The sequence below is a fragment of the Acanthochromis polyacanthus genome, chromosome 22 (genome assembly GCF_021347895.1).
Source record: "Acanthochromis polyacanthus isolate Apoly-LR-REF ecotype Palm Island chromosome 22, KAUST_Apoly_ChrSc, whole genome shotgun sequence".
Taxonomy (NCBI): domain Eukaryota; kingdom Metazoa; phylum Chordata; class Actinopteri; family Pomacentridae; genus Acanthochromis; species Acanthochromis polyacanthus.
The window spans coordinates 3,623,843-3,637,254 of NC_067134.1; the positions used below are offsets into that span (position 1 = coordinate 3,623,843).

The window sequence follows — 13,412 nt, forward strand, 5'->3', positions numbered from 1 at the left end:
CAAATCTTTAACATCCACAAACTGTTGTTCCATTTATTCTTTTTTTGTGTTTTCATGTGTTTCGTCATACATATATTTTGTTTAATTTATTCAGTGTATTCATTGATTCTGTTGTTTCATTAATTTCAACCAATTTATTCAGTTTTATCTCATGCTGAAAAATCCTAACTACAATCTTCTCCATTGTATTTTGAATCACGTTATTGGAAGTGCTGCTTATGAACAAGTTTTGTTGCTTTTGATGAACATGATGTTGTAGTTTCACGCTTTGGCCACCAGAGGGCAGAAATCCACTGTTCGCGATGGTATTTTACTTCATCAGGCAGAGGAGGGTTCTCCTGGTGAGTGGCTGATTTTCCATTTGAACTTTTCAAACAGAGAAGCATAAAAACACAATCAGACCAAGTGGAGAAGTTATCGCACACAAATTACACCTCAGTTCACATCTGCAGTCCTCATCAGCCTTCCAGTTCCAGTTGTTAGTCAAAACCAACTTGTAGCTATGGAAACTTGACCTTTTTCACATTCCACATGGTCGCGTTAATACGATCAGATGACACATAAGAATTACAACGTGATTTATCTGACCTGACGGCAGATGAAACGTTTAATTAATATAATAGAGTGCTTTTATTATGAAGGAGGAACAGGAAGTGTAGCTAATCTGTAATTCCTCTTACTTTACATTGACTAGCCGCTGTAGCTAGCTAGTTACCAAATCCTGATTAACGAGTTCACTATGATCAAGTTAGTCTCAGTCACGTAGTAAAACATTACAACTCAAACTAGAATCCAACTACAGCTGTTTATCTTACAGACGACTTCATTTATTTTATTGCTCATTTTCCGGCTACAAAACAATCTGTGCTGGTGGAGAACCTTGTTAGCATAGCTTGTTAGCTAGCTCAGCTAACCTCGCCTGTCAGGTCATGATGGGTTTGTAGGTTCACAATTATCCACAAAAATGGATTTATTTTCAGTTTGAGCTTCAGTAAGACAACAACACAAATATCCAGAGACTCTGACTGTTCCCTGACAGCTTGGCTCACACCAGCAGTCCTTCTACGTCTTATAATTGTTTGCCAAACCGAAATGAAACAAATTTTTAAACAGACTAGAAGACTTTTCAGTTCAACATTACAGTCAGTATTGATTTAATGAATATTTCAGAACCTGTTTTAGTTCTTGTTAATTCTCTGTATTTAAAATGACACATATTAAAATATAATTGCTTGAAACAGCTTTGAAATAAGAAAACACAAAATATACAAAGGAAATGCTGCTATTTTTGATGCAGAAAAGGTCTTTAAAAACTATTCAGGAAAATTTGTGGCTGAGAATTTACTTAATTTTTTTAATTTATGGGTCAGAACACGGTCTGTGCAGTTAGCACCAGTTCATTATGTTCACGAAATTATATAAAAGCAACATTTACTATTAGTTCTGGAAAAATAAAAGTCTTATATAGACTATCTATGAAATAAATGACGATAAAGCAAAACCTTCACCCAATTTGCTTTAGTTTGTGGGTATTTATCAGTGAAGCAGCAGCACATTTTCAGTTTACCAGTTTTACTCTCTGTTGGTTTGTTTTAATCAGTTTTCAGTTCAGTAATTGGGATCTTCGGCTGATCGGACCAACAGACACTGAAAGACTCCAACAGTTGTTCACTAAGTAAATGTTTATTTATTTATTGGTGCCAGTTTTAAGGCTTTAAATGCAGCTTTAGAGTCAAATATAATGTGTGCAGTGAAGCCCAGAAGTTGGTGCAGTTTATTTCTGTGTGTTGACCAGAGAAGAGACTCAGCATCCAGTAAATACTGAAGTGTGTTGTGTTCCTGTAATGTTGGACATGAAGGTAATAAAACTGGTTCACGTTAATGGAATGTTTAAGGAACTTAAAAGTGATTAAAACCGTAACGTTGAGGCTCTACGTTGTCAGTAATCAGCTTTAACTTGAGACTCAAACAGACTCTGATAGTTCTGAAGTGACATCAGTTGCATGAGTTTGTTGAAAATGGTCTCATTTGTTGTTGTGATGTTTGCTGCTGCCTCATTTTAAAAGCTGATGATCCGCGTTGAAGACCAGTTTAGTTCTAGTATCAGAAGTAAAGAAGGAGAATAGAAGTGTAGTGCTGCTGCCTGTAAAGATGAAGGAAGAAAATAACTGAGTCTTTCAAACACTTTTATATTTTTGCCTTCTTTACATGGGACATTTTATTTTGCATTTTTCCTTTTGTTTGTTTTTATTTACTGCACATTTTTGCTCATTTATCTGTTTTTATGGTGGTGGAAACTGGACTCTTTCTGCTGTAGCGACCACATTTCCCCTCAGTGATAAATCAAGCATTTCTATTCTGTTCTATTTATGCCTGGAACTTTATTTTCCAGTCATGAAATAATAAAATAATCACAGATAAAGTTAGTTTACCACATTATCTAGTCAAACTGAAATATCAGGGTACTGTTCAGCAAAAAGTTTGTCCTCATTGAGAAGGGGTGAGTTCCACAGCAGGAGACTGTAGTTAGTGCAGAGCCCACATCCTGCTGCTACATGTCTGCTGCTTGGAGGCGTGTGGCAACAACTCCTCTCCCACTTTCTTTGGACATCCTCCTGCTGCTCAACAACTGGCTGTTCCTTTGCCTGTGAAGCAAAGCATGGCTCACAAAATGTCATTTTTGTTCAAATTCACTGTCAACTTCTGAATAAAAAAGTTCACAAAAAGGACAGGATTGTATGCTGCATATTTTTTTAAACTCACTGGGATTCTGTGTCATTCCATGCATGTACAGCTCTTGTTGTGGCGATCTTGCACAGCTCAGCAGTAAGGTTAGATGTGCAGCATCTGGTCACGTTGTCATCCATGTTGAGGACTTCCTGATCCTGCAGCTGCATGAGGGCCTCCTTCACGGGCTCATTTACCCTGTTATTTATCTCTACCCACATTCACTCTACTGTAGGATTCTGGAGACAAGAAAAGGGGATTTAGTCTGCAAAACCAGCATGGTGAGAGTTTACAGGACTGTATCAGGTGTAAAAAGTTTACAGACAGCATTAAGAGGTTTGATTAGGAGTCCAATGAGCAGGACCATTGATGTGTATGGGACCTACAAGCACCCCACTCAAGGCTGCGTCTGGTTAAAGGGAGATTTCAGTTTGCATAAAGTTCGGTCCTATCGGGTGATATGCTAAAGATATTCTACTATTTAGCACCATCACACCCCCCTCCCTCCAGCAGCTGCACTGATCCTCAGTTTGAACATACGAGGCCAAAACCTCAAACCTCAGTTATCCATATAAACGAATGTCCGCCTTCACAACACGATACTGGTGAACATTCACACTCTATCTAGAGAATGGCCACAAAACCACTGATCCATTTGCTCTGTTTCTATCCCTGTGTGGTCACCTGTGTTTACCTTTGGCACTGCAGAGTCATATACTACGCCCTGCAGCTCTGCAGGCAGACTGATAGAAGCTTATGGCTGTGCAATGGTTGGAAGAGAAATGGATGGGTGGTTTAGAGACAAAGAAACACGCTGAAAATTCTCTAGATGGAGCATGTATGGACACCAACATGGCATTGTTTAGGTGGGCGTTGGTTTATATGCTAACTAAGGTTGGAGGTTTTGGCCCCGTGTGTTTGAACTGAGGATCACTGCAGCTAGAGTTTGTTCTTTCTTTGTTCAGCACCAGTACATAACAACTGAGGAACATCTCTAAAGCTTCGTCTCATTTTGGGCATTAGAAGGCACATTTTGCACATGAAGGAAACCATCAGCTCACCTTTGTTGACTGAGTTTGGTGATATCGTTGCCTTTGCAAGTTGTGTCTGTGGTTAGACAGCATCTCCTGCATGTAGAGGGACAAGTAAAACTCACAGCCATGGTCCACCCTGACCTGCTCCCACATCCCATATTCAAGAAGTGCTGATGTGTAAAATAGTGAAACTAAGTAAAAAGTCGTCCTCCAAAAATACCTGAGTTAGAGTAAAAAGGACTTGGAGAAAAAACTACTCAGGTAGTGAGCAACTGTTGAGGAACATCTGATTAATTTGTGAAGACATGCATTTAATTAGACAAAAATACAAAATAAGAATCTTCAGGCAAATTTGAGTATTTCCAATCAATCAAATATTAGAATATATAAAAAGTAAAAATAAATATTTACAAAATAACAAATTACAGCACAAGAAACACACAATTCCAAATATGAGTGGTGAAACACATTGAGGTGGTAGAGCCCCTCTGTGTGACAAAATCACACATTAAAGTGGTTGATGCATCGGGGGATAATAATGTGTAGAATGGTGAATGGGTAAAGAAGAGGAAGCAGCTCAGTGTAGCCTCATGGAGGGTAATTAAGTGGACATTCTTCTTCACAAATCTACTCAAGTCAAAGTAAAAAGGATGGAGATGATGTAACACTATCTGAGAAGCACAATTTATCCAAAACCTTCATCAAGTAAATGTAACTGGTTCTACCACCACTGTAAATAAAAGAAAACCAAAAGAACTTCCCTGATTTATTTCCCTGCTGATAGCAACTTCTAACTGTGTGTCGGATACATGTCCCCTCCTGGAAATGTTGGGATGTGCACAAAATCTCCTGACACTCATTCCAGAACATCGCTGCACACCTAGCTGTGATGAATTGGTGGAAATGTTTTGATCAATCCTGTCTCTTCTTAAAGCTCCACAGGCCTCCAGTGACTCCATCTCATCCAGCCTTCAGACTCCTGCCAGCCCAACCTTCTGTTGTGCTAAAGACATGCTAATCGCAGAAGAAAAGCTAAATTACTGCTTCTGGTTCACTTTGTAATAATACAGATATCCCCACATTTATTTCTATTTTAAATGTATGGATTTAATGACTACAGCTGTATTTTATATTATTGTGAATTCTAAATGAGATCAAACACCAGATGATGGATCAGTTCATTCAACATTACACGCTCAGTATTGATTTAATGAGTGTTTTCTTTCATTTCACGTGTCTGTATTTAAAATGACTCACATTAAAACATGATTCCAGTGAAACAGCTTTGAAAGAAGTCAAAAGTCTCACTGTTTCCTGTTTAGTCCCTTCAAATTAAAGCTCCACAGTCTGAGTGTTGACCTCATCAGACTGGAAATGAGCCGATCTGAGGATTCTTTAGGATCCAAAGCTGCTTTTTACAGCCTTTTACACAAATCTCTCTCAGAGATTTCCTCTGCCGTTTCTACTTCCATCTTTTCTGCTTGTTTTCTTGTCAGATAAAGTTGAGTGCAGAAAGACTCACTGGCTTCTTTTCTCCCTCAAATGTTTGACAGTGTTGGTGTGCTTGTTGTAAATGTTCCACATGAATCCATGTTTCCTTCTTTAATGCCCCTCATGATGCTGGGACTAAAGATGTGCTCTACATGGATCATCATCAGCAGCAAACATCTCAACTAAAAGTCCCTCAGAGAGAATCTTCAACTGGTTCATGGAGCCAAGCTCACTTTAAAAGCAGCATCAGCAGCATCTGTTTCAGCCTCACATGAAAACTTTGAGCTTTTTCCTTCTGATTTGATCTCAGCTCCAACATGAAGGAGTGCAGAGACCACACAGAACAAACCTGCATCACTTTGGATTTCTCTTCTAAAGCACCACAAATGACACAGCTCTTCTGGGATTCTGCTCACATTTGATGCTTTCAAACTATCTGCCAGTTGCTTCATGGACTGATTGAGCTCACCTGATCCTGGATCTGAATCTAAAGCCAACAAAGCAGCATCAGCTGATCCACCTCCACTTCCTCACATCCAGCCTCCACTGCTGCTCAACATGGACTCTCAGAAAACTGCTCACATCCCTTTTTGTTCCTTCAATGTCTGCGAGAAGTCAGCAGGGTGGGGCCTGGCTAGTTCCTGGATGGGAGAAGCTGGGAATAGCAGATCGATGCTGGAAGCTTTTATCTGTCCAACCTGCAGAGGGCGCTGCTGCTGCTGGACTGGAAACAGCCTGAAGAACCAGAGGAGGAATTATTCTGAAGATATGGAGAGAAAGCACACAACTAAACAGTGAAGCAGCTACAATCAGTGATTTTAGACACTGTTGACTGATTTCATCTAGAAGATATCAGATAAATGGAGGAAAACGTTCAATATTTCACATTAAAACAGCATGAAAGTGAATTAGTGAGGCAGGTTCTCAGTTGTAAGGACATTAAATGATCCTTAAAAACAGAATTTACAAAGTGATGTTGTGGGTCTAGAGGCTCAAAGTGTGACATTTACCAAACTGTGGAATTATGAGAGTCAAGCAATGAAATGGGAAAGAATGAGTGAAATTCTTCAAAGTTTCATTGGATTCATCTCATCTAAAGGACATTTTCATGAATGTGGAAAAACAACAGGAAGTGGTTTAAAGCAAAGAGCCAGAAAAAGTCATAAAGTGATCAAATCCAAGAAGAGACTAAAGGAGAGCAGAACACTAAACTATTGAAATGAGGAGTGGATTAAAGTCCACAGCAGCAGACAAAGAAGAAGATGAATGCAGAGAAGGTTTGGATTCCTCAGGTGACATGTAGAGTGTAGATTCCCTCTCTGACTGTAGTTCCTGTAAAACAGCTTCTCAGGACATTTAGTGTTGAAATGGAGTCATCACTTCTGGGATTGATTCTTCTTTATTCTTCCTAAAAGCTTCATATTTAAAGAATTAGAAAGAAATGGAGAATGTTCCCAAACACACATTTTCACAGAGTTCTGTTTTAACTCACCACAAACTGATCTATCAGGTTTCCTGCTTCGTTGCCCTGACAACAGTGATGTCACACCACTTCCTGTTCCTCTAATTAGTTCCGTCTTTTACGGTCCTCGTGTTGCAGCTCCTTTTCTCCGTCTGAATGTGAGTAAAAGACACTTTAAACTGGTTTTTATCTTTTATATATCTATAGAACATAAACTTCATCGTATTTTAACTCAAAAACAACGTTGTTGTGACACAATTAAAACATTAAATAAATCTTTATTCCCTTAAACCAAATCTTCAGACATGTTGGGGTGTTCCCAACCAGCAGGAGTTCTCAAACTGATGCTGAAATCAATGTTTTATCAGTAAATATCATTTGTGTTTGTCAGGCAGTTCTAAACATGAGTTGTTCTTATCAGCAGAACTTCAGTTCAACAGTTGTAGGATGGAAATGCTTTGAACATTTGATTTTTCATCAGCACATGTAGAACTAGAACATTGTGTGGACCAAACAGTGGTGGAACAAAGTTTTGGGACTCCCCATGCATTTATGGAATCCTGCATTAAGAATCCCTCTGAGGTCTTCAAGTGGAATTTATTTTAGTTCAGTCACAGCCAGAAAACTAAACACATCCTAAAAAAGACATTAAAACCTGAAAACTGATTGGTTCCATAAAAATACAGAAGAAATGTTGAGTTTTGGTTCCAGTGATCCACTAATGAAGGTCCTGCTTTTTATTAAAAGACACAGTTTTAGTTTCCGTGCTTCGTATTTTTATAAAGCAGCACATTAGAAAGTTCTTCAGAGATAAAAACGACTAAAACAAAGAACCAAACACAGGAAACTCAGACAGGAAGGCTGCAGCTGTAACCACATAAACAGGAAGTCCAGATGCAGTCCTTCAGCAGTTAGATTCACTCTGCAGAAATACAGACCAACCAACAGCTGGAAGACAAACCAAGAACGTCCTCCAAGGCTTCAAGAAGAACCTGACCAATGAGAGACAGAGGTTAGCCCCAAGAAGTGGACAGACAGGAAGTGGAAGAAGATTCTGTGGTCAGATAAGTCCAGAGTTGGTCCAAAATAACTCAAAACTACTCCAAAGTGAGATAAAAAGTTCCAAAATGACTCTAAATTTGTCCAAAATGACTTTAAATGGTCTGAATGTGATCTGGAATGAGTTTGAAATTTGTCCAAAATGACTTAAAATTATTCAAGATTTGTTTAAAATAGCTCAAAATTAGTTAAAATTAAATAAAATATGTCAAACAGTTCTTAAAATTTTTCAAAAGACTTACAACTCGTGTAAAAATGCCTCAAATTTTTAAAATTTACTTCAAATTCACCCAAAAAGATTAAAAATGGTCAAAAATGACTCGAAATTCATATAAAATTTCTAAGAATTTGTCCAAAATTACTTAAACTTGTTAAAAATCAAATAAATTTGTTCATGTTTTTGGATATTTGTAAAAAAAAAAAAAAAAAAAAACAGTTTGAATTGTATGAATGTGATCTGGAATGAGTGAGATATTGCCTAAAGTTACACACGTGGACAAAATTGTTGGTACCCCTCAGTTAAAGAAGGAAAAACCCACAATTCTCACTGAAATCACTTGAAACTCACAAAAGTAACAATAAATAAAAATTTATTGAAAATTAAATCATCAAAAACAGCCATTACTTTTGAATTGTTGATTAACATAATTATTTAAAAAAACAAACTAATGAAACAGGCCTGGACAAAAATGATGGTACCTCTATAAAAGATTGAAAACTATTTGACCAGAGTGACATGATTAACTCAGGTGTGTCATTTAATTGACATCACAGGTGTTTCCAAACTCATAATCAGTCAGTCTGCCTATTTAAAGGGAGACAAGTAGTCACCCTGCTGTTTGGTGAAAAGGTGTGTACCACACTGAACATGGACAACAGAAAGCGAAGGAGAGAATTGTCCCAGGACATCCGAAAAAAAATTATAGACAAACATCTTAAAGGTAAAGGCTATAAGACCATCTCTAAACAGCTTGAAGTTCCTGTGACAACAGTGGCTCATATTATTCAGAAGTTCAAGACCCACGGGACAGTAGCCAACCTCCCTGGACGTGGCCGCAAGAGGAAAATTGATGACAAATTGAAGAGACGGATCGTTGGAATTGTATCCAAAGAGCCCAGAGCAACCTCCAAAGAAATTAAAGGTGAACTCCAAGGCCAAGGTACATCAGTGTCAGATCGCACCATTCGTCGTTTGAGCCAAAGTGGACTTCATGGGAGACGACCAAGGAGGACACCACTGCTGAAAAAAACTCATAAAAAAGCGAGACTGGAATTTGCAAAAATGCATGTTGACAAGCCACAAAGCTTCTGGGAGAATGTCCTTTGGACAGATGAGACCAAACTGGAGCTTTTTGGTAAGGCACATCAACTCTATGTTCATAGACTCAAAAACCAAGCATACGAAGAAAAGAACACTGTCCCTACGGTGAAACATGGAGGAGGCTCAGTAATGTTTTGGGGCACAGGGTGTCTTGAAAGTGTGCAAGGTACGATGAAATCTGAAGACTATCAAGGCATTCTGGAGAGAAATGTGCTGCCTAGTGTCAGAAAGCTTGGTCTCAGTCGCAGGTCATGGGTCTTCCAACAGGACAACGATCCAAAACACACAGCCAAAAACACCCAAGAATGGCTGAGAGAAAAGCGTTGGACTATTCTAAAGTGGCCTTCTATGAGCCCAGATCTGAATCCCATTGAACATATGTGGAAGGAGCTGAAACATGCCATTTGGAGAAGACACCCATCAAACCTGAGACAACTGGAGCTGTTTGCTCATGAGGAGTGGGCCAAAATACCTGTTGACAGCTGCAGAACGCTCATTGACAAATACAGAAATCGTTTAATTGCAGCGATTGCCTCAAAAGGTTGTGCAACAAAATATTAAGTTATGGGTACCATCATTTTTGTCCAGCCCTATTTCATTAGTTTGTTTTTTTAAATAATTATGTTAATCAACAATTCAAAAGTGATGGCTGATTTTGATTATTTAATTTTCAATAAATTTTTATTTATTGTTACTTTTGTGAGTTTCAAGTGATTTCAGTGAGAATTGTGGGTTTTTCCTTCTTTAACTGAGGGGTACCAACAATTTTGTCCACGTGTGTAAAATAAGAATACCCATCCCGCCCTCCCTCCTTATAGGTACACAACTGCACACACACACACACACACACACACGCACACACACTGTCACCAATGGCTATAGGAAGACATGACGTGGCACTGACAATTGTGGAAAACGCCTCCATTGGGGCCGTCCACACCGGGAGGAGCTCCAGGCCGTGCCCGCCGGAGAGGCCGGCACCCAGACTCCCCAACCACGGCAGACACAGGGACCCCACATCGAGGTAGGGAGCCCCTCAACTAGCCGAGCCGAGGAGACCCGAGGACAACACCCCCAGCAGCAGACCAGACACAGCCCCCAGTGTGGAGGACCCCCCTGAGGAAACACGGGAGTTGAAAGAAATAAAATAAACAAATAAATAAATGTGCTAATAACTAAATAATGGGAAGTAAAAAACCTTAAAATACATAAGATGATAAATAAGGAATGATAAGAACAACAGAATATAAGAAGGCTGAAAAGATCAGTTAAAAGCCTGATTATAAATGTAAGTCTTTAACCTTCCTTTAAAAACACCGACAGTCTCTGCAGTCCTGAGGTTCTCCGGCAGGCCATTCCAGAGGCGGGGGCCATAATGGCTAAATGCCGCCTCGCCGTATGTTCGAGTTCTGGCTTGTGGTATAATTAAGAGTCCGCTGCCAGAGGACCTCAGGGTCCGCGAGGGTTGGTATGTTAAAAGGAGATTGGACAAATAAGAAGGCGCAAGGCCATTAAGACATTTAAAAACTAATAAAAGGACCTTAAAATCGATCCTGAAACGGACGGGGAGCCAATGCAGCGACTTTAAAACTGGTGTAATATGCTCCCGCCCCCTGGTCCTTGTCAGCACGCGTGCGGCTGAGTTTTGTAAAAGCTGAAGATTAAAAATACTCTTTTTGGGAAGACCAGAGAGCAGGGCATTACAATAGTCTAAACGAGAAGAGATAAAAGCATGCATTAGCACCTCCATGCTGGCCTGAGAGAGAAATGGGCGGACTCTGGCTATATTCTTAAGATGATAAAAACCTATCTTTGTTATGTTTTTAATATGTGGGATAAAATTCAGCTCAGAGTCAAAAATAACGCCCAGGTTTTTTACAAATTCTGCTGGTTTAAAAACTTGTAATTTAAGTAAAAGTTTCTCTCTCTGACCTTCAGGACCTATATGTAGCCTGGCAAAATGAACACTGCACAGGACACAGAAATAAAATTTGGGTTCTTTATTCTGGACAAAATTAATTGGGGTTATTCAATGGTTAAAAGAATAAAAATAAATAAATGAAACAAACTGCAAGACTGACTTGCTGCACTTCACACAAAACTGTGCAATCCAATAGGAATTTCTGGTGCTACTCTGTGCACTCACAACAGATCCTCCAAATAAAACTACACTGGTACACAGTCAAAATGAGACTGAATGATGACAAAACAAACGTAAGTACAAAAAACAACTGTAGTGGCTCCCCCCTTTAGAACAGAGCACACAAACACATCATTAGCAACTTTAACCTTCACACATACTGTATGGAACGTTACAGGTACAAACATAGTTATATACAGTTTAAGTTTCCTACCAACACGTGGGCTTTCACAACACTGTGTTCAATGGACAGACGCGGGCTCTGGCCTAGCAGCTCCTAACAGTCTTCTTGTTTCTACCGACAGTGAATCAGTACAGTCTTATTAGTTAACAAAACAGCGGCATATACATCCCTCAAACCTTTATGCATGCATATGGCTGAATATTTCATATAAGAAACACACATTTATGGTTCATTTACCTTGGAAAACCGGAGATAACAATGCCAGTCAAACCGTGTGTGTTGCGTTCAGGAAGGAGAGAGAGAGCTTCCTGATTATCATGGTCTCTTATGGAGCCCCAAAATCTCGCGTTGTCAGGTCACAGGGGTTACCCCAAAAATAACAAGAGTGTCCTCTGGTGGCGTTTTGTGTAAACAGCGCTTCATTTTCCACCCGGTTACATGTAACTAAAACCTCAGTTTTGTCCTGGTTGAGCTGTAGGAAGTTCGCTGCCATCCATGACTTAATGTCTAAAATACACTTTAAAAGAGTATCAATTGGCCCTGTGTCATCAGGAGACACGGCAATGTACAGCTGTGTATCATCAGCGTAGCTATGGAAACTGATGCCGTGTCTCCTGATGACGTCCCCAAGAGGAAGCATATAAAGATTAAAAAGAATGGGACCTAAAATTGACCCTTGGGGAACCCCACACCTAATGTCATGGGTTCCTGAGGAACACGTATCCATACTTACATAAAAACATCGGTCTGAAAGATAAGAGTTGAACCAGTTAAGCACAGTACCAGAGAGGAAAACCAGGTGTCTGAGTCTGTTTAATAAGATATGATGGTCTACTGTATCAAAAGCGGCACTGAGATCCAGTAGAACCAACACTGTTAGTTTTTTATTATCTAAATTCCACCTGATATCATTTAAAATCTTTAAAAGTGCTGTCTCTGTACTGTGGTTCATCCTAAAACCAGACTGATGTGTTTCTAAAATGTTAATTCTGTTTAAAAAGTCACTGACTTGGTTAAGAACCAGTTTTTCTAAAATTTTACTTAAGAACGGTAAGTTGGATACAGGACGGTAGTTATTAAGAACATTAGGGTCTAGACTGCTCTTCTTCAGGAGGGGCTTCACCACCGCCGTTTTAAAGGCAGTGGGGAAGACACCTGTCTGAAGAGAGCAGTTCATTATGTTTAAAAATTGTTCCTCAAAGAATCCATAAAATGATTTTAAGAGTGGTGTGGGAATAGGATCTAAAAGGCAGGTTGTTGGGTTTACTTGGGAGAAAACTCGACCAAGTGTCCTTGCATCAACCAGGGCAAAACTCTCCAGGGTTTCCTCAGGCAAGGACAGCAGATCAGATGTGTTAACAGGTAAAACTTGGTGGGATAAAAGGCTGGATCTGATGTCCTTGATCTTGGTTCTGAAGTGGTCTGCAAAGTTCTCACAAAGAGTGTCTGATGGTGTCTTAAAAGCTTTATTAAAATTAGTGCCTGCTAAAACATTGAAAGTGGAGAAGAGGAACCGGGGGTTGTTTTTATGTTCTGTGATGAGTTGTGAGAAATGAGAAGTTCTTTCCTGTTTGACTGCATTATTGTAGGTTTTGAGTTGTTGACGTAAGATTTCATAATGAACTGTTAGTTTTGATTTCCTCCATCTCCTTTCAGCACTCCTGCAGTTTCTTTTTAAGTGATTGATTTTATCATTTTTTCTCCATGGGGGTATCGGTTTCTTTCTGATTGTTTTTGTTAAAAGTGGAGCCACTGAGTCCAGAGTTGACTTCAGTCTGTTGTTAAAATTGTCAACAATAAAATCACACGGTGCAGGCAGAATTACTGCAGGAGTGCTCTGTAAAATCTCAATAAAATTTGCAGCCACTTCAGACGTTAGATAACGTGTCCTCACTGTTCTCACCGGGGCCTCCTGCTGGTTAAAACTGGTGATATTAAAAACACACAGTAATGGTCAGACACAGCCAGGTCAACAACAGAGGACACGCCAATGG

At 39.4% G+C, this 13,412-nt stretch overlaps 1 protein-coding gene across 1 annotated transcript in view; it reads left to right on the top strand.

Annotated features, from left to right (window-relative positions):
* LOC127531938 (NACHT, LRR and PYD domains-containing protein 12-like) overlaps positions 1-13,412 on the top strand; it is a 452,657-nt gene that overhangs the window by 138,255 nt on the left and 300,990 nt on the right. The window lies entirely within an intron of this gene.